General features: G+C 42.7%; 1 protein-coding gene and 1 pseudogene across 3 annotated transcripts in view; both read right to left on the reverse strand.

The window, feature by feature from the left end:
* LOC120065386 (receptor-type tyrosine-protein phosphatase alpha-like) overlaps positions 1-9,073 on the reverse strand; it is a 54,519-nt gene extending 45,446 nt beyond the window's left edge. For all 3 annotated transcript variants that reach the window (XM_039016362.1, XM_039016361.1, XM_039016360.1), the window contains exon 1: positions 8,726-9,073. The gene's annotated coding sequence lies outside the window, so the exon portion shown is untranslated. The remainder of the gene's footprint in view (positions 1-8,725) is intronic.
* A 3,534-nt stretch (positions 9,074-12,607) lies between these two features.
* LOC120065388 lies at positions 12,608-21,188 on the reverse strand (annotated as a pseudogene).
* Between the last annotated feature and the right edge of the window lie 854 nt (positions 21,189-22,042).

The raw sequence follows: 22,042 nt of genomic DNA on the forward strand, positions 1-22,042 counted from the left end.
AAAAAAGTGCTAACAGCTCCCCCTATTGACAAGAAGTTTTAACCTGGAAGCCAGCTGCACCAACGTGTCAGAGGAAACACTGTTCAACTGTTGACCGGAAGTCAGCCTGCAGGCTCCCGGCCCGCCACAAGGAGTCGCTAGAGCGCGATGAGGAAAAGTAAAGCCCCCACGGCCAACCCATGTTGTTTGGATATAAAGCACAGCACAGTAGAGCTCAGTGGAGGACAGTAGAGTACATTACAGAACAGTAGAGTATCGTTCAATACAGTAGAGTATAGTTCAGTACATTATAGTGTATTCTAATGTGCTCTACTGTGTATTGTACTGAACTCAATGTACTATACCCTACTTTTGTTTACTGTACTGTCCAAACTTGTGAAACATAGAAGTCTATGATTGGGTAAGATTTGGTTTGTTCCAGGACAAATCTTAACCAATCATGGACGTCTATGTTTGGGCCAAAGGAAGGTCAGGCCAGACGTCTGTGCTCGTTGAAATCAGGGCTGGTCCGGACAGAACAAAAAACGACATCTATGGACGTTGAAATTTAGGCCAGGACGGACTGACCAAATTTCTACTGCTTATCAACGTCCATGGTTGTCAGGTGTCAGTCGGTGCTTAGTGGGTGAGGATGCTGGTTACAGTAAATGGAAAGACGTGGCTCATTGGTAGGTGTCAGTAAGAGCTGGGAAAGGTGACATTAATTGGAGAGGGGGGGGGGGGGGGGGGGGGTATCTAGACTTTTTACACTCACTTAAAACCACCAGATGACAGGAAGAAAACCGTTATCAGCTGATCATAACAGTATGCAGGTGGAAGGGAGGACAGAGGCAGGTGACCCAACTGTGGTTTGTGACTACTATGATTTCTCATTGTAGCCAATTAAATTGCAGAAATTCAGTAACAGATTTTTGGGAAATTTTGTTACCGATTTGGAAACAGAATTTTGGGCTTTAATCAATTAATAATTCAAACAAAATGTATATCAGTAAAAACGAACTAATTGATAGGTCTACCTTTACTTGTTACTTCTGTGAACTTGTATTATCCTCCCTCATGAGGGAGAGAAATGTGAAAATATCTTAAATATTTTTGGTGACGGAATTTCAAGGCAACGTTTTCTTAAACTTACAGAAGGCAGAAAACATTATGCCAAACAAAATATTAGTGTTGGTATTAGTTGGCAGAGGTCTTAGATTTCAACATTATTGTGTTATGATGTATTTCTAAAACCTTTCAAGACTTTTCTGCTAGATTTTTTCTAAGACCCCTTTTCCATCTGTTAAATCAAAGCCTTTGCTTATTCCTCATTTTTAGGATGGAAAATGGTTGAATAATGTATACACTGAGTATACTATACATTAGGAACATTTTACTAATATTGAGTTGCCCTTACCCTCAGAAGAGCCTCAATTCGTCAGGGCATGGACTCTACAAGGTGTTGAAAACAGGGATGATGGCCCATATTGATGCCAATGCTTCCCCCAGTTATTTCAAGTTGGCTGGATGTCCTTTGGGTAGTGGACCATTCTTGATACATACGGGAAACTGTTGAGCATGAAATACACAGCAGTGTTGCAGTTTGAGACACAAACTGGTGCGTCTGGCACCTACTACCATACCCCATTCAAAGGCACATACATTTTTTGTCCCATTCCTCCTCTGAAAGGCACCAATTCACAATCCATATCTCAATCGTCTCAAGGCTTAAAACTCCTTTAACCGGTCTCCTTCCCCTCATCTTCATTGATTGAAGTGGATTAAAAGTGACATCAATAAGGGATCCTGGATTCAGCTGGTCAGTCTGTGTCATGGAAAGAGCAGGTGTTCCTAATGTTTTACATACTGATGCCTTAATTTCTACAAAATATAGCCTCTTCACATGTTGGTGCTCATGGGTGCTTTAACATGGAAATGAACCTACTCCTGTGTCTAGACTCTGGGGCACTAGAAACGGTCCTAGGACTGTAAAGACAACACCCATCCCTAGTTGTTAGATAAAGATTTACTGAAGGATCTGATGTTGTTATTTGCTTCACTAGCTAGGCCTATGCCAGCATAGCGTGTTATCCTACACATATTTAGGGGAAAGTGGGAGGCAAGACAGATTCTCTTGTTTCTCCAAGTAGGCAATTGTTTTCATCTTTCTACCACTTTCAATCACTATAGTACTGAAATATAGGCCACAACTGCACTGACAAAAACATCTCTGAACACGTTTACTGCAGCATTCAGCAATGCAGTAACACTGAGAAATTTTATTCCATGTGTTACATTGGTGGAAACAGATTATCAGTCTGTCTGCCTCCCACCCCACCCCAACCCAAAGTACTTTTTTATTTACTGTATTGTGTCAGGACTGAGAAATTGTGAAATTTCCCAGCATACTATATCCGATAGTTTAAAACACCCACCAAACAAAACATCATACAGGCTGTCCTTTACAGAGTAGCCTAGCCTACATATTCAGTGTTCTCATGGAAATACTAAGCAAAATTAACAAAGTTATGAGAGCCACCTCTAATACATTCAGACATGGTAGAACCAAATTACTTTCCCTAAATATTGACATGAATCTCCCAACTGTTGGAAAGACGCTAGATGAGGCCCAGTTGCTCTTACACCTAGATACCACTTAGTGAGGAGCAGTGACGAGCCCAGACATGACAACCTGATGTCAGGGCAGGCCTGTCGGCACGCTAGGGGAAGTCCAGGTATGACGAGTCAATGTCAGAGCGAAATTAAGCAGCTTCTGCTTTGTACTTGAATAATCAAAACATGACAAGCCGAACTTGGTGAAGAGGCGAGACCGGTGCAACCACTCACTAGGGATAGGCATGAGTAATCGAGTACTCGAACGGACGTCAAAAGTCGATCTTTAACCAGATATCTTTTTTTATTTGGTCAAAATGTTGTCTTGAAGACAATGTTAATTTGCTTTGAATCCAGTGTTCCATTTGTACATGTGTATTTGTGGGGCACAACAAAAAAGAAACCAAGCCAACAATCAAACAGTTCTTCTCCATTAATTCCCTTTCCCCTACGTCTCACTCACACAAATTGCGTTCCGACTTCTCCCTCTACACATGCTTGCTGAGCTCCCGTTAAAGTCTACAGAAATGAACACCTATAAAAACATATCTACAGTGCCTTCAGAAAGTATTCACACACCTTGACGTTTCCACATTTTATTGTGTTGCAGCCTGAATTTAATATGGATTCAATTTTGATTTTGTGTCACTGGCCTACACACAACACCCCATAATGTCAAAGTGGAATGATTTTTCCTACATTTTTACCAATTCATTACAAGTTAAAAGCTGAAATGTCTTGTGTCAAAAAGTATTCAACCCCTTTGTTATGGCAAGCCTAAATAAGTTCCGGAGTAAAAAGTCTCATAATAAATTGCATGTGTGCAATAAGTGTTTAACATGATTTTTGAATGACTACCTCATCTCTGTATCTCACAAATACAGATAATTGTTAGGTCCCTCAGTCGAGCAGTGAATTTCAAACACAGATTCAACCACAAAGATTTCCCAATGCCTCGCAAAGGGCACCTATTGGTAGATCGGTAAAAAATAAAAACAGATATTGAATATCCCTTTGAACATGGTGACGTTATGAATTACACTTTGGATGGTGTACCAAAACCAACCAGGCACTACAGGCCCCCTTCCTAATTCAGTTACCGGTGAGGAAGGAAACCTCTCAGGGATTTCACCATGAGGCAAATGGTGGCTTTAAAACAGTTAAGAGTTCAATGGCTCTGATAGGAGAAAACAGAGGATGAATCAACATTGTAGTTACTCCACAATACTAACCTAAATGACAGAGTGAAAAGAAAGAAGCACGTACATAATTAAAATATTAGATAATAAACAGAGAATAGCAGCAGCATAAAAAAAAGGGTGGGGCAATGCAAATAGCCTGGGTAGCCATTTGATTAGCTGTTCAGGAGTCTTATGGCTTGGGGGTAGAAGCTGTTAAGAAGTTTTTTGGACCTAGATTTGGCACTCTAGCACCGCTTGCTGTCTATTGCTAGTCTATGACTAGGGTGGCTGGAGTCTGACAATTTGTAGGACCTTCCTCTGACACCGCCTGGTATAGAGGTCCTGGATGGCAGGAAGCTTGGCCCCAGTGATGAACTGGGCCGTACGCACTACCCTCAGTAGTGCCTTGCGGTCGGAGGCCCAGCAGTTGCCATACCAGGCAGTGATGCAAGCATTTAGGATGCTCGATGGTGCAGCTGTAGAACTTTTTGAGGATCTGAGGACCCATGCCAAATCTTTTCAGTCTCCTGAGGGGGAATAGGCTTTGTCGTAGCCTCTTCACCATGATAGTTTGTTGGTGATGTGGACACCAAGGAACTTGAAGCTCTCAATCTGCTCCACTACAGCCCCGTCGATGAGAATGGGGGTGTGCTCGGTCCTCTTTTTCCTGTAGTCCACAATCATCTCCTTTGTCTTGATCACGTTGAGGGAGAGGTTGTTGTCCTGGCACCGCGCGGCCAGGTCTCTGACCTCCTCCCTATATACTGTCTCATCGTTGTCGGTGATCAGGCTTACCACTGCTGTGTCATCTGCAAACTTAATGATGGTGTTGGATTCGTGCCTGGCCATGCAGTCATGAGTGAACAGGGAGTACAGCAGGGGACTGAGCAAACACCCCTGAGGGGCCCCCATGTTGAGGATCAGCGTGACAGATGTGTTGTTACTTACCCTTATTGACCCAGGGGTGTGAATACTTATGTAAATGAGATTGTATTGAAAATTAAATACAGAACTTTTGCAAACATTTCTAAAAACGTGTTTTCACTTTGTCATTATGGGGTATAGTGTGTAGATGGGTGAGATTAAAAAAAAAATCAATTCTGAATTCAGGCTGTAACAACAAAATGTGGAATAAGTCAAGGGGTATGAATACTTTCTGAAGGCACTGTAACTGATCGGATACACAAGTGACATTCTTTGCCAAATGACGACAGCTTTATCACAAATTCGAAATGGACTGGTTGATTGAAGTAGGGAAATATGTATTCCAACAAAGAGCTGCAGTTTTGGAATAATTGCGTCCGTTTACTTTCCGCTTATGCTACTTTACGGTTGTAACTAGTTACAAGCACAAAGTCAAAATTGGCAGTGTGGTTAGTGTGTGTTAGGTTTAAAATCTGATTTTAAGATGATAAATTGTAGAAATAGGCAGGGTTTATGACTTTGTGCAAACTAGTGATGACCCTGCTTTGCAAACTGCCATTTAGAATTGGTTAGCATAGGTTATAACCCCCTAAACAGACAAGTTCACACTGAAAATATACAAAAACATTACTTTGATAAAAGACAAAGAGAGTATTTTCCTCTGAATCATTAAGCCTAGTCCTACTCACCAAATGGGTGTTGTGGATGTAATTCATCCCCATGCAGTGTTCAATGTGGAATTGTTAACCCATTTAGACAATTCCAAAGAACAGGCAGAATGAACTAAATCGAACATCTGTATATCGGCTCTAATACCTCAAACATTTTTTGTTGAACTCCTTTTAATTATTATTTTTTTTTTTTTAAATCTTAGGCACACGCGTGCTGCTTGTAAAAAAGGTTAGCGCAGAGCCCTGAGCCATAGGCTTCTTCTACAAGAAAGTGCCACTGCCGAGGTTCCACAATATAATATAACCAGTTGATATTACGATTTCAATAAATTAAATCTTAAAATGGCACTTGTTTTTTTATTGCCAGAATATACATGGGGCAATTTAGCTATTTGGATTTGTTATCTGTAATGGTTATGATAAATTAGGCATTGTTTCACACCCCCTGTATATAGCCTCGTTATTGTATTACTTTAGTTTATTTGGTAAATATTTTCTTAACTCTTCTTGAACTGCACTGTTGGTTAAGGGCTTGTAAGTAAGCATTTCATGGTAAAGTCTTACCCTTGTTGCATTCGGCGCATGTGACAAAAAGTTTGATTTGGCATATCGATAAATGTGCAGATAATTCTTTCTAATACAGGCCTTGTTCTAAATAAAACAAGTTTTTGGAGGGTGTGTTCCTCTGCCCAGGTGTTGCTAATGCATGCCAGATCTTACAATGTCTGGATAGGTATTTTAAGTATCAGCTAACCACGTCATGTTATAGCAAACTGTCAGTCGACAATGTGGCATGCAACCATTGGTTGATGGATGAAACCTCTGAGCAGGGGAATGCAACCTGAAGCAGTCCAGAGACATGACGAGTCACGCTCCAGGTGGACACAGCTGCACACAGTTCAATTCACTTATGAAGGCACGCCAAGCACTGCCATAGGCCTACTTCCTTCTTGACCCAAATACTAGTTTCTTCCCTTGTGCAAGCTTTTGAGAATGTTATCCATGTTCCCGGCTGAGACTGACAGTGAGCATACATGTAGCTTTGATAATAAAGGTCCAGGCTAGGCTATGTGCAGCAGGCCATATTTTATGTGTCGGACATAGGCCTATACATAGAATGTGTCTCTACTTGAAAAAACATGATCTAAGTGACTGATAGTTGGTATTCAGCAGTCATAAAAGTATGCCTTATTTACTTTGAAGGACTACTAAAATAGTGTTTTGTCAGACAGCATAGGCAGCAGATCTAAAGAGATGAGATGATGACTTGGAATTAAATAAAGTTATCAAATAAAACAAAAGTAATATACAAAACAAAACATTAAGAAAACCTTCCTAATATTTAGTTGCCCTCAGAACAGCCTCAATTCGTCGGGGCAAGGACTCTATAAGGTGTCAAAAGCATTCCACAAGGATGCTGGTCCATGTTGACTCCAATGCTTCCCACAGTTGTGTCAAGTTGGCTGAATGTCCTTTGGGTGGTGGACCAGTCTTGATACACATGGGAAACTGTTGAGCATAAAAACCCCAGCTGCATTGCAGTTCTTGACACAAACCGGTGTGACTTACTACCATAACACGTTTAAAGGCACATGCATTTTTTGTCTTTCCCATTCACACTTTGAATGCCATACATACACAATCCATGTCTCAATTGTCTCAAGGCTTAAAAATCCTTCATTAACACGTCTCCTCCCCTTCATCTACACTGATTGAAGTGGATTTAACAAGTGACATCAATAAGGGATCATCGCTTTCACCTGGTCAGTCTATGTCATGGAAGAGCAGGTGTCCTTAATGTTTTGTACACTCAGTGTATTTTATTAAAGTGAATAAATTATGGTTAATAAGTGATAAGCATAATGGGCAGTCACTACCGTCACATGGCGCTACAGAGGGTGGTGCGGACAGCCCAGCCCACTGGGGCCGAGCTCCTTGCCATCCAGGACCTTGCACGGTCTCTATGCACACGCACAGGGCTCTACACACTCACTCCAACACAAACAAACAATTATACTGACTCTACACACATACAATCTTAATTTACGCTGCTGCTACTCTGTTTATCGTACATCATGATGCCTAGTCGCCTTACCCCAATACATATCTACCTCTATCACTCCAGTATCCCTGCAAATTGTAAATATGGTATTGGAACTGACCCTGTATATAGTTTACTTTCTCGTGTTCTTATTTCTTGTGTTTTTGTTCTACCTTATGTTATTTTTAGTATTACATTGATTACTGCATCCTTGGGTTTAAAGCTTGCAAGAAAGGCATTCACTGTACTTGTGCACATGACATTAAAACTTGAAACTCATGGGACAGTGGCCTCCACCTTCATGAAATCAATGGTTTCAAAAGGTCAGCAGACAAAATGTGGAACATATTCCTTGATGACTCCTGCGTTGACAAATGTATTTTTCATGCCAATGAACTTTTATTGATTAGAATCATTGAGGGAGTTTTGTCACAGCACACCAACTATACAGTATGTGGTATGTAAACACTGAGGGTTTGCACTGAAACAAACTTTTTGAAACCAGCCTGCCTGGGACACAAGCCATGTTTATACATTATATTATAGTTATTACCAGGGTTAAGGGGGTCACCAGTTGTGACACCAGTGCACAATTAGTTAAGATTCATATTGCGGAACTACATTTAGGCTAGACTAAGTAACCTCAAGTTCCAGTCAAGCCAGAATAATTAGTATCAGAAGAGAAAATAGAGAGCGAGGCAGAGTCAAGCAGTATACTTGTTAGACAAAAATGTAAATGTGTGCTGTGATTTGAAGGCCTGTCTGTCTAAAGCGACCTAATTCCTGGGCTGTGTTCCCACTAAACTCCCTATCCCCCCCACCCCAACCCCGGGTTACTCCCCCCATCTCGAAACATTTAGCAACAAAGCGTTGATCAATATATACTTTTCAGTTAGAACGCACTGGCCCTCCGATTGTTTCCATGTCGCATTGTTACAATGTAACTTTACGCGTTCACAACACGATCACACTCTGGAAATCTAAAATGTATGTTGTGGCACTTTTCTCCCCCTTCGCAAAATGTTTCCTCCCTGCCTCCAAGCTCATTCTGTAAATGTTCGTGTCGCTACAAACATATAATTGGGTGCGCTCCCATGATACCCATGGAACGTTATACAAAAACAACCTCTTCCCTCCGCCTTATCTCTTTCATCACCGAAACGATGTTAGCCGTGCAATACTAAACTGTGATAATGATATGGGACAATTCAAAAGTGCTTATTTGTGTGGCAAGTAGCCAGACATTATTACAACTTAATGAAACACGCTTCACCGCAACTAGTGACAATTTACAGCAGAATAAAAACAAAACTCACCACGACGCCCGTTTGGTGTAATACAATCCTGAATATCTACAGTAGTGAAATTCCTTTCTTCCTTTTCACACGTTCTCAACCCCGGCCCGTCTCCACACTCCAGTATCCAAGTGTGTGTGGGGGGGCTGTGTCAGTGATAGGAACGATCTGGGACAGGCAATTTGGAGGCAAAAGATCGCACGTCTGTTTATCCTAACGAGTGACTAGAACGGTCCCAAACATTCCTCAATGTTACCGAAGGTCTCTATAACACATTTGTATCTCTCCGTCTTCCTCGAGGCATAGGGGGACGTGAATCCCAGTTTATTCCTTGCATCCAGGGGAGTCGCCGCCTCTTCTAGTCCGCCATGTTGCGTCTGCAATAGAAGGAATGGGAAGCAGAGAATTCCCAGGCCAGGCTCCTCCCCGGTGCCACTGCGACATCTGGCGGATCATCACGAGACGGAGTAAACAGCATCCCTATCCAAAAGAGCACGAGTCAACCATCTGGTCATTTCTGTCACATACACAGTCGAAAATTGGACGGGTTTATTAATTTCCCATAGGCTGCCGGGGCACACGATCCCATTTAGTTGGCCCTCTGTCAACATTGGCCAATGGTGGTCACCAACCCTGGTCCTGGGTTAAAGGTCGCAGGCTTTTGTTCCATCCCACTGAGCCCAGCAGTAGCACACCTGATTCAACTGATCAAGGTATTTCTTTTTTATTTAACCTTTATTTAACGAGTCAGTTAAGAACAAATTCTTATTTACAACGATGGCCTACACCGGCCAAACACGGACGACGCTGGGCCAATTGCGCGCCGCCTTATGGGACTCCAAATCACCGCCAGTTGTGATACAGTATTGAGACTTGACGTTTAATTGATTAGTTGAATCAGGTCAGGTATAGTGCTAGAACAAAAGCCTGTACCCACTATAGCAGCGGTTTCCAACCAACTCCAGGCCTTGAGTACCCTTAACAGTACACATTGTTATTGCAGCCCCAGACAGGCACACCTGATTCAACTACTCATCAGGCCCTCAATGAATTGAGTCAGTTGTTTGTCAAGCGCTACAACAAATGTGTGCTGTTGGGGGTACTCGAGGACTGGAGTTAGGAACCACTGGTCTAGGACTCGGGAGGACCAACCAACCATTGGTTGACCAAACGCTGCAAGAGGCTTTACCAAAGCCACTAGGGTACAAATATTTCTCTGCCAAAATTTACACGTTCTGAGATATAAAAAAGCAATGTCCCAATCAGCTTTTTTCCCCCCTTCTCTAAAAAGATGTCATTTCTGGAACTCACTTCCAGATCACTTCAAACGTTTAAGATTTATATTGATTTTACTGGTGGTTCAAAACTATTTTAAACCCAGCGTCACACTGTTGCAATTCAATATTTATGCAATACAAATTACATTACCGTCTGCAATAACATCATTCAAATACAACACATTTTATGTTAAGACCGATTTTCTATACAGCAGAGTTTCAGATATAGTAATATGTTTATTACAGTTCATGAATTAAGTCAATAATGCATGTAGAGAATACATTAAAAAAAATACTGATATACTACATGGTCCAGTCATTGAAGAACAGTTAAGTAGAAAGAACACTGCTACAGAATATGGTATGTGACTTACAAGTGTTATAGTTCTATTGTCACATAGGAAAACATTCTTATTTTGGTACTGCTTATAAGACTGAATGTGCGGTCCCTATATTGGTTTCTCAATTATCAAATCAAGTTTATATAGCCCTTCGTACATCAGCTAATATCTCGAAGTGCTGTACAGAAACCCAGCCTAAAATTATGTAGCAGTTCCTCTATTTAATTGTGCATATTTTACATATATTTGAGTATACTCCCATGGGTGTAAGCTGTCGTTTCGCATGGTCTGGAGAATTTAATTTGCAGCGTGGGTGTCAATACAGAGATTAGTTTTGACAGAAGGTAAATAAAGTATGTGTGTTTACGAGCTGCCAGTATGAGGATAGCTCAGGCGGCTAGGTTGGCAATGACAGCTCTGGTGAACTCGTCGCTTGTAGCAGAGCCTCCCAGGTCTCCTGTGCACAGCTGCCACTAATAAAAGTAGTGTTACACACACGGTCCATTCACACAGGCAAATGGCCCTCACAAATACATACAAACATGACTAGTGTGTAAGAGAGCCTTATTCACCAAACTCAAACACAATACAGGTGAATATTAGGTTATTTTGAAGCAACTTAAAAGGAAAATTACAACAAGAATATATTTTTGTATTTATTTCATAAATCCATTGTTGAGTCTCAAAATGCTTTGCTTGTCAGCAATCAAGTTTGATATGTAACTTTTAAAATAGGGAAATCATCCCCGTATGACTTCGATTTTACAGGGGTGTCAAACTCATTCCACGGAGGGCCTAGTGTCTGCAGGTTTTTGGTTTTTCCTTTCAATAAAGCCCTAGACAACCAGGTGTGGGGAGTTCCTAACTAATTAGTGATGTTAATTCATCAATCAAGTACAAGGGAGGAGCGAAAACCCGCAGACACTCGGCCCCCCGTGGAATGAGTTTGACACCTGTGACTTAGAACGTTACATCTGTGCAAAATTCATCCAAGCCATACATTTTTTTTTAACATTGTCTTGCCTTAGATTTAAAATACATATTCAGTCTAACTCTTTTGAGAAACATAGGCCAACATGCATTTTTCCATATTTTATTCTTTAGTATTTGACCATGATGATATCTTTAAAAAGAACAAAAGGTCTGTCAGCCATTGTAACAGTTAGGGAACAATGGCAAGTTAAGAACAAATTATTATTTACAATGACTGCCTATCTCGGCCAACGCTGGGCCAATTGTGCGCCACCCTATGGGACTCCCAATCACAGCCGGATGTGATACAGCCTGGTGTTATCAAGTGCTAGTTCAAAGATCCAATATTATAACACCAGTACTATAGCCATAACCATTATGTACCCAGAACAGCACTTTGAAGCATTTATAATATATATATATTTATAATAAATATATACACACAAGTATGTGGACACCCCTTAAAATTAGTGGATTCGGCTATTTCAGCCCATTGCTGACAAGTTTATAAAATCAAGCACACAGCAATGCAATCTCAATAGACAAACATTGACAGTAGAATGAGCTTACTGAAGAGCTCAGTGGCTTTCAATGTGGCACCATCATAGGATGCCACCTTCCCAGCAAGTCAGTTCGTCAAATTTCTGCCCCGGGCAACTGTAAGTGCTGTTATTGTGAAGTGGAAACGTCTAAGAGGAACAACAGCTCAGCCGCAAAGTGGTAGGCCACAAAAGCTCACAGAATGGGACCGCCGAGTGCTGAAGTGTGCAAAAATCGCCTGTCCTCAGTTGTATCACTCACTACAGAGTTCCAGACTGCCTCTGGAAGCAACGTCAGCACAAAAACTGTTAGTCGGGAGCTCCATTAAATGGGTTTCCATGGCCGAGCAGCTGCACACAGGCCTACGATCACCATGCACAATGCTAAGCATTGGTTGGAGTGGTGTAAAGCTCGCCGCCATTGGAATCTGGAGTAGCGGAAATGCGTTCTCTGGAGTGATAAATCATGCTTCAACATCTGGCAGTCCGACAGACAAATCGGGGTTAGCGAATGTTACCTGCCCCAATGCATAGCACCAACTATAAAGTTTGGTGGAGGAGGAATATGGTCTGTGGCTGTTTTTCATGGTTCGGGCTAGACCCCTTAGTTCCAGTGAAGGGAAATCTAAACGCTACAGCATACAATTTAGACAATTCTGTGCTTCCAACTTCGTGGCAACAGTTTGGGGAAATCCCTTTCCTGTTTCAGCATGCTCGTGGCTGAATGGAAGCAAGTCTCTGCAGAAATGTTCCAACATCCAGAGTAGAGGCTGTTATACCAGCAAAGGGGGACCAACTCCACAATAATGCCCCTGATTTTGGAATGAGATGTTCGACAAGCAGGTGTCCACATATACTTTTGGTCATGTAGTGTCTTACCAAAAACCAAAATATTTAAAGTCCCAATGGACTGGCTGACATGCCTGTCTAAGTCGCCAGTAGCAATGCCACCACTCTGATATCATCATAACCAATATATAATGGAACGGACATATAGCACATACAGTACAAAAACAGAAAAGTCACTGGTCTGACATGATCAAATGGTTTCTCTTGTGAACTCAGGCAAAGCTGGTCATAGGCTCAGGTTACAATGGCTTGTTCGTTTGTGAAATGTAAGGATGAAAAAGCTTAGCTTTGACTGAATAGACGAACACAATGGATCCCCAAGGTCACAACTCCAGCAAAGGGCTCCCAAGATAGTGACCTCTACGATACACTGAATTTTACAGCATACACAGTGGACAGAATATTAAGACATTTTAGTTTTTAGTAACTAGTGATTATGAATTGAGTATGAGTGAATAGGATTCAGTGAAGCTAGCCAATTTCACAGTTCAGCTTGTTAGCATCCCTGCTAACGCAACAATGTGAAAACATTGATTTTCAGTGTTTACAATGTTCTCCCTTCACAGGAATGACCTCCGCATCCTGCTGATTTTACGACAGTGGCGGTGTGCGTTTGTGAGAAACAGTCCAGTTTTTTTTTTTATATAGTAACTACAGCAGGTTTTCTTGACGTGACTAAGGCTGTTATTGCAAAAGGCCAGTTATCCTTTGTCCATGGACACACTGCACGTACAGTTATGAACAAGGCACTTTATAATGCCTGCCACAACTCATTGCTGTGAAATGGAAGACCCGAAGTTCACTTATGCAGTGATAAGATTTCACTTGCTTTGGTGTTGGTAAATTGTCCTCGTGGCACAACTAGCTTGATCAATACTGCTGAACAACCTGCAGCACAACCAGTGTGGACTGCAAGGCTAGATTAGCGGTGATCAATTTAATATAAAATCATATGCATGTCCACAGCACAAACAAGGAAACAGTGTAGAGAGAAGGCAGAGTAGGAGAGTAAAGGGAAAGAGAGTTGGTAGCCGACAGAAAACTATAGAGAGGTAGTAGAGCTGATAGAAGAGTGCATCCAACAGCAGAGGAAGTACAAAAGAACCGGTTGACATGGAGTTGGAGAAAGTGTTCAGCAAGGAAAAGACTGGGAGAAAATAGAGAAGGTCACAGCAGCATAAATGGACAATTTGGTCGAAAACAATTAATTTAAAAGATGAATGCAGAAAATGAATTGCTTTGGCCAAATCGAGAAACAGAAACCCTTAGAGGATACGCAAAGCGTGTTATGAAGAATGTGAGAAGCGGAGAAGAGGAACAAGAGCTGCCAAGAGTGATGTAAGGAGAATTAGTTTAGTGGGACAGGGAGCAAAACAGTTGTGGCAAAGTTATTAGGGGATATATGGCGATATGGGGTTCAATATATCCAGATTATATTTGGTTGGCCGTTCAGTTCAGGGTAAAGGGCTGTTCAGGGGACCAGTACTTCTTTAGTACGCGGGTCGGTGGTGGAGGTTCCCCACAACGGCTTGCACAAAGTCCCCGGTCGTGCTGTAACCGCCCAGGTCTCGGGTCCGCACCTGGGACACATGTACACACACACACAGGGTGCAAGGGAATAGGAGGAGGAGAGGGAAAAGTGGAGGGTAATTCAGACTGGTGCAGGGATAGGAAACTCCAGTTCTCAGGTGCCTGATTGGTGTCACACTTTGGCCCCAGCTAAGACACCGCACTCCAGTAATCATGATCTTCAGTTTAGAATGCAATTAGTTTAAAATCACATGCGTTTGCTAGGGATGGGGGAAAGTCTGACACCTCTTTGGCCACTGAGGACTGGAGTTTCCCACCCCTGCACTAGTGAATTGACAAACACTATACTTCAAATTCAGATCACACGTCCTTCCACTTTCAATCAAGCTACCACCATTTCTCCAAATTATCAGACCATAATACCTCCACTATTTCAGTGAACAGAAATCATTCTCCCACATTCACTCTGCAAAAACATACATTCTGTGTTGACCATGCACCTGTCTAGAAACCATGGTATTACTTAGGGTTAGAGGGTTAGTGCTGCTGCTATTAGTCCTAATACGGGCTGGAGCGCAGACAAAATTAGTCCATCTTTGTTACCAGTCAGTTTCTACAGTTACAAGAACAATGTACAGCAGGACACAGAGTGGTGTACAGGATTCCACCCACGTCAACATGCACAATCAAAAGGTTCTCTCACACACCAGGATATGGGTTATTGCTTTTTAGGTGTATTTTCATTGATAAATGCAATTTGAGGGTCATTAAATTGTTTGGATCAGAGTGTTTGTTTTTACACTTTTCACCCATGAATAGTATTTTTAGATTTGACGCACAAAATTCATATACATATTGCAAAAACCCAACCGTGTGCTCTCCCATCCAACTGTAGAATTAATACATGCACACAAACCAACAGGATTTAGTAGTGTTGATACAATATCGTCACACACAATTACATTGCCCTCTTTGATGACCCTCCGGACAGCGTCTGACACCATGTTGAAGTGGTATTCCAAGCTGTAACACAAAACAGTCAGTTGAGGTTAGTGCACGCACACACACGCGCACAAATCCCATTGGAAGCAGTGCCCACTTACTTGAGGTGATGGAGCATGTTGGCAGCGCTGAGCAGCATGGCCGTGGGGTTGGCGATGTTCCTGCCCACAGCCTGGGCAAAGTGGTGTCGCGCTCCCTGAGACGAAGAGAGTCCATTACATTTCTCAGGCCATTTTATCTATGCTTGGGTCTGTAATGTAACTAGTGTATGATTGCAGCGGACTGGTTAAGTTGGATCTCAGGCAGACTCCTGGACACTCACAGTCTCAAACACGGGGTACTCGGCACTATAGCTCTCTCCTGGGACCACTCCTGCCCCGCCGACCAGCCCAGCTGCCAGGTTGTCAATGACGTTGCCATAAAGGTTGGGCCCCACCAGCACGGCAAACTGGTATGGGTTCTGGACCAGCTAGAGAGAGAGAGAGAAGCAGTAAGTGAGTGAGTGCGCGCGTGCGAGAGAGAGGTGGGGCGTACCTGCACGCAACAGTTGTCTATAATAATGTTGTCGTATTTGATCTTGGGATACAGCTCTGCCACCTCAGCACAGCACTGTAGGAACAGGCCATCTGCAAGCTTCCTGTAGAAAGGCAGAAGGAGACAAAATCCTTGGCTGTAGTTGGATAGATGTGTAGAAGCCTTTAAAAAAAGGTTGTTTCTGGCACCAAGACTCACATGATGTTGGCCTTGTGGACTGCCGTGACCCTCCTTGGTGGCGCAGTCGAAGGCAAACTTGGCGATGCGCCGAGACTTCTCCCTGGTGATAATCTTCAGACATTCGATCACTCCAGGCACACTCTGAGAGACAGAAAGCAGAGTTCAGATCAAGACAAACTTCCATCAGACCGTGGTTTGACCATGGTGTTAGAGTGCTTACATATGTGGTCGTGTTCTTTCCAGTGTGCAATGCCTCATGCATGATTTCAATGTGTATTAGTCATACAACAAACGAATCAAAAACATGGTAAGATTTCCATCAGGACCGGGTCAATCGACTTTAGCTAGCCAGACCCCCCCCCCCAGGGTGAGTGGAGATTTCCCTCGAAGTGCTGACCAATTAGTGCTTTTTGAAGTTAGTTTGGTTTCGGTTAAATATATATATATTTTTAAATCACTATGCATTATGTGGGTTGAATGCTGTAACACAGATTAAAACATTTAATAAAAGTCCAATGACGGTAGTGACTGCCCATTACTGCTTATCATTTATTCACATTACTTTAATAAAATATCAGTTGTGTCTATTACATGTTTTATTTGATGACTTACTTCATTCCATGTCATCATCTCCCCTCTATAGAGCTGCTGCCTATGCTGTCTGACAAAATCACTATTTTAGTAGTTCTTCAAAGTAAATAAGGCATACTTTTATGACTGCTGAATACCAACTATCAAATCACTTAGATCATGTATTTTCAGGTAGATACCTCTAAGCAACTGCTCTCTATCCACCTCAATCGTGCATTCTTCTGTCTCCTCTCTGCATCTGTCCCACACTAACGTAACATAGCAGGCGTAAAAGAAACAGACCGGACAAGTAGGAGCGCAATGGATTATGGTCATTGTAGTTAATGACCACGTTTTCTGTACTAAACTGTGTCAAATATTGGCCTGTTGGAAACTACAACTCTGTTTTACGCTTGATCTGATTTACCTCTAGAGAAACTGTGCAATGTGCACATTGAGCTCACATTTTTTTTGGGGGGGGGGTTAAATAATTTAGTCCATTAGTTGTTTAAAAAACAAAAAATAACAGAAATTTCAGTTAATCACTCAGCACTACCAATGAAATGTTCTAAATTTGGAAGAAAAAAAGATCCACCTAACTGGCACCGTAGGTGAGCTAAAATAAAAACACACCCATTGTTTGGTTGCATGGCAATATGTGATGTACCTCGTGCTCCAGAGAGCTGTACTCTCCCTCGGTCTGCTCTCGGATAATGACCAGGTCGTTGTGGCGGGTGCTATAGCCAGGGAGGCTGTTCACATGAACCACGTTGGCAAACCGGTCCAGTCTACACCTGAGGAGAGCTTCATTAATGAGATCAGCCAACCAGCCAGCCACACGCACACACTAGAACAGCCATACAACATGTGAACCGTGGCCCGGAACCCGAACGGGGTCAATACCAAGAAAAAAATCTAAGGGTATTCAAGTCAGGCTTCAAATGAATATGGTTGAAAGTTGTAATATAATGCACAAGATGCAATTTCAAAATTTGTTAGTGCATGGGCAGTTTTCCGAATGTCATTAACGGAGACCTGGCCGGGTGGTGCCAGAATAACAACCTGTCCCTCAACGTAACCAAGACTAAGGAGATGATTGTGGACTACAGGAAAAGGAGGACCGAGGACCCCATTCTCATCGACGGGGCTGTAGTGGAGCAGGTTGAGAGCTTCAAGATCCTTGGTGTCCACATCACCAACAAACTAGAATGGTCCAAACTAGAGGTCGACCGATTATGATTTTTCAACGCCGATACCGATTATTGGAGGACCAAAAAAGCCGATACCGATTAATCGGACGATTTGTATTTTATTTGTAATAATGACAATTACAACAATACTGAATGAACACTTATTTTAACTTAATATAATACATCAATAAAATCAATTTAGCCTCAAATAAATAATGAAACATGTTCAATTTGGTTTAAATAATGCAAAAACAAAGTGTTGGAGAAGAAAGTAAAAGTGCAATATGTGCTATGTAAGAAAGCTAACGTTTGAGTTCCTTGCTCAGAACATGAGAACATATGAAAGCTGGTGGTTCCTTTTAACATGAGTCTTCAATATTCCCAGGTAAGAAGTTTTAGGTTGTAGTTATTATAGGAATTATAGGACTATTTCCCTCTATACCATTTGTATTTCATTAACCTTTGACTATTGGATGTTCTTATAGGCACTTTAGTATTGCCAGTGTAACAGTATAGCTTCCGTCCCTCTCCTCGCTCCTCCCTGGGCTCGAACCAGGAACACAACGACAACAGCCACCCTCGAAGCAGCGTTACCCATGCAGAGCAAGGGGAACAACTACTCCAAGTCTCAGAGCGAGTGACGTTTGAAACGCTATTAGCGCGCGCTAACTAGCTAGCCATTTCACTTCGGTTACACCAGCCTCATCTCGGAAGTTGATAGGCTTGAAGTCATAAACAGCGCAATGCTTGACGCACAACGAAGAGCTGCTGGCAAAACACACGAAAGTGCTGTTTGAATGAATGTTTACGCGCCTGCTTCTGCCTACCACCGCTCAGTCAGATACTTAGATACTTCTATGCTCAGTCAGATTATATGCAACGCAGGACACGCTAGATAATATCTAGTAATATCATCAACCATGTGTACACTGCTGCTACTTTTACACTGCTGCTACTCTCTGTTTAACATATATGCATAGTCACTTTAACTATACATTCATGTACATACTACCTCAATTGGCCCGACCAACCAGTGCTCCCGCACATTGGCTAACCGGGCTATCTGCATTGTGTCCCGCCACCCACCTCCCGCCAACCCCTCTTTTACGCTACTGCTATTCTCTGTTCATCATATATTCATAGTAACTTTAACCATATCTACATGTACATACTACCTCAATCAGCCTGACTAACCGGTGTCTGCATGTAGCCTCGCTACTTTTATAGCCTCGCTACTGTTTTTCACTGTTTTTATTTCTTTACTTACCTATTGTTCACCTAACACCTTTTTTGCACTATTGATTAGAGCCTGTAAGTAAGCATTTCACTGTTGTATTCGGCGCACGTGACAAATAAACTTTGATTTGAACTGACAGACCCTAGAGAGCTATATCCTGTCAGAAATTCCCAGTTGATAAACTAATCCCATGTTACCTAGGTAGGCAAGATGGCCTATCTAAATCTTGTAGTTATCATGCCCAGATTATGTGCCAGCCAGCCATCTCAAAGCCAGCCAGCTCCCCTTTAAACTACATGGGGTTGTTAATCTTTCCTACACACGGACAGAGAAAATAAAACCCAGTCAGAACACACTGATCTGATAAAAGCATTCAAGTGGGAGCAAATCTCCTGCATAGGAAATGAGAGGAGACAAGTCGGTTACCTTTCATGGCCACCCTGTTGGTCTTCATGGAGGCGAACACCTGCTCCAGCTTCTCGTTGCTGTCCATGTGCTGCACCTCACTCAGGTGAAACTCCTCAAACTCCACTGGGACGTCAGCCACCTGGAGGGGGATGGAAAGGCAGGTTTAAGGCTAGAAACAAGGAGATAAGACAAAGGGATGAGAAACAGGATGGACATATTGAAGATTAATGAATAAAGGAGTGAGCAAATGGGCTACAATAACTTAAAAATTAGTCTTGTATATTCAGTTATCAATGAACACCGAAAATATTGGATTGAGCTCAGAGAACGCTTGATGCATGGTGCAGGCAATATCAAGACAGTGGGCTCCGTTCCCACATGGGCAACATACTGTGTGTGTTTACTATGTGCGGAAAAGTGACAATCCGGTATCGAGTGTTTAGGTGGGGGGCACCAAGAGAGGTTCATGAGCTTGGGGGTAAGGTGCGGTGAAAGCATAAGTAATAGGATACTTGGAGTGGAATGTGCCAAGGAGATGAGTTAGTTAGCTAAATGTCAACCGAGGGACCAGACATCCACACCAATGCACTCTTAAGGCGCTTTCACATATCTGTGTGATCCGGATCCTGGCACCTTAATACATGCTATAAAGCATGTGTGAAACACAAACAAACCTTGGCTGAAACAAATACTTGACCTGCGTGAGTAGCAGGTTCAAGGTCCAGGACCAGAGTACCAGGTATTGTGACACAGCAGCGCAAGTCACTTGGAACTTTTTGCCCATTGTAAACAAGCTAGCTTGCTAACGCCATGTAGAATATACATTGTCACTAATGCTGCAGGAAACCAAATTTCATATTTGAAAACACCCTTAGACACATCACCTCTCCTGGTCAGACTTAAGGGGAGCCACCATAATGTACATACCTTGAAAACCTCCTTGACAGCAGTCATCAGCTCAGGTCCCACTCCATCCCCGGGCACCATGGTGACCTTGAAGGTGGCATCGGTGCGGGCCGGCGGCGCCTCGGGCACACCCAGACAGGCGGTCATACTGTGGGGCCGGGCAGCCAGCTGCTGCCACCACGGGACAGTGCCAGTCAGGCCCTAGAACAGGACAAAATAGTAAATTAGGCCTACCATAGAAAGTATGCATTATCTGAATGTCTCATCTGATGGCATCACCATTAGCAACACCGTGTCAATACAACTTCAAGACAATGGGGGTTGCTTAGACCAGAAGCATGGTTCCCCCACCAATTACACTAGAAAACTGGACCGTGTTCAGGCATGAAGAACATTCTGAATAAGTGTCATGTACCTTGATGATAGGATAAGGGGGACATAATTCAGAACGTTTTACACTATGAAGCGACAGGCTATAATAATCAATTTGAGCTACCTTTACGCCGGTCTCTCGTATCAGAAGACAGCCCAATTGGTTTATCAGGCTGCAAAAATTAGGTTTAGGCTCGCTGACGCTGTGTGGTCTGAAGCTGATAACACACCATCACAGATAACGTTAGTGTCACAGATTTGTATTGTTCTATCAGTAGCTACTAGCTAGCCAAGTTAGCTAACGCCAGCTATCATCATCCTCCTATCCCTATCGCATTGGTGATTAAATTAATTTATATCAAGCAGTTTCTAATAAAACGGCTGTCCCCAATAGCAACAACGAAGGGTTTTACACGAAACACTTTGTCCACAATTTGATGGCTGTAAACATTATCTACCGACTAACCTTGGTCAAAGTTACAAGGCTCTCTCTTAAGGCAGCAGCCATCGTGATGACCAAACCAACGAGAATGTGAAGGAAATTAACTTTGTCTTTACAGGCTAGAAACGTTGATTATTCTTTGGTGGAATAGTTGGACTGAGCAACCATATGAGCGAGACACAGATGCCACCTAGTGGATTGGAGTTGCAGTTCGTCCTAATAACTTCAGCAGAGTAGACAGTTCAGTCAAATTAGTAGGGCCAAGGAGACCTCTTTAGAAGGGGCAAATATTTGTCCTTTTTCACAGAAATTTGAGACCAAGATGGATGTGGTTACAGAAACCCTGCCACTAATCCTGGAGGGTTGCAATAATGCATGATGTAGTACCAGTTTAAGATTTTGAGACGGGAGGCGTGATTTGAACCTGGCACGCTAGGGTCCAACAGAGCCTGACTTATTGCACTGCTCCAAGAAAGCTAACTCCCTTGGGGAGCAGTATTCTGTTTTTATCGGTCTGAAGGTAAAGAAAGTCACGCTGCATGCTTAGCAAGAACCACTTCTCCCCGATCCAGCTCATACCTGGCTCGAACTTCCGACATCTGCCTGGCAAACACATGGGACCGCCCTCCTAAAGCATTACAACATATTGCGCCACCGAACAAAGCCTTCTTCAAAGGTGCAAGGGGCGACATTTCAGGCTGAGGGATGAGTTTAAAAAATCTCCATCGGCTACATTCACCCCCCAAACTCGCGGTTGATCTGAGCGCAACTGCAGATCCGGGTCACAGAACAATTGCCAAGGACATCACGCTGCTTGCTTAGCGAGTACCACTTCCCCCAAATCCGGCTCATCATACCTGGCTCGAACTCGGGACATCTGCCTTGCAAACACACGTGACCGCTCTGCACTCCAGCACTTTGGATATGAAATGATACAATGACGTGCTATAAATTCTCAGACAACACAAAGATTCCTTGATGCCCTTCCA

Source organism: Salvelinus namaycush, chromosome 20, assembly GCF_016432855.1.
Source record: "Salvelinus namaycush isolate Seneca chromosome 20, SaNama_1.0, whole genome shotgun sequence".
Classification (NCBI taxonomy): Eukaryota; Metazoa; Chordata; class Actinopteri; order Salmoniformes; family Salmonidae; genus Salvelinus; species Salvelinus namaycush.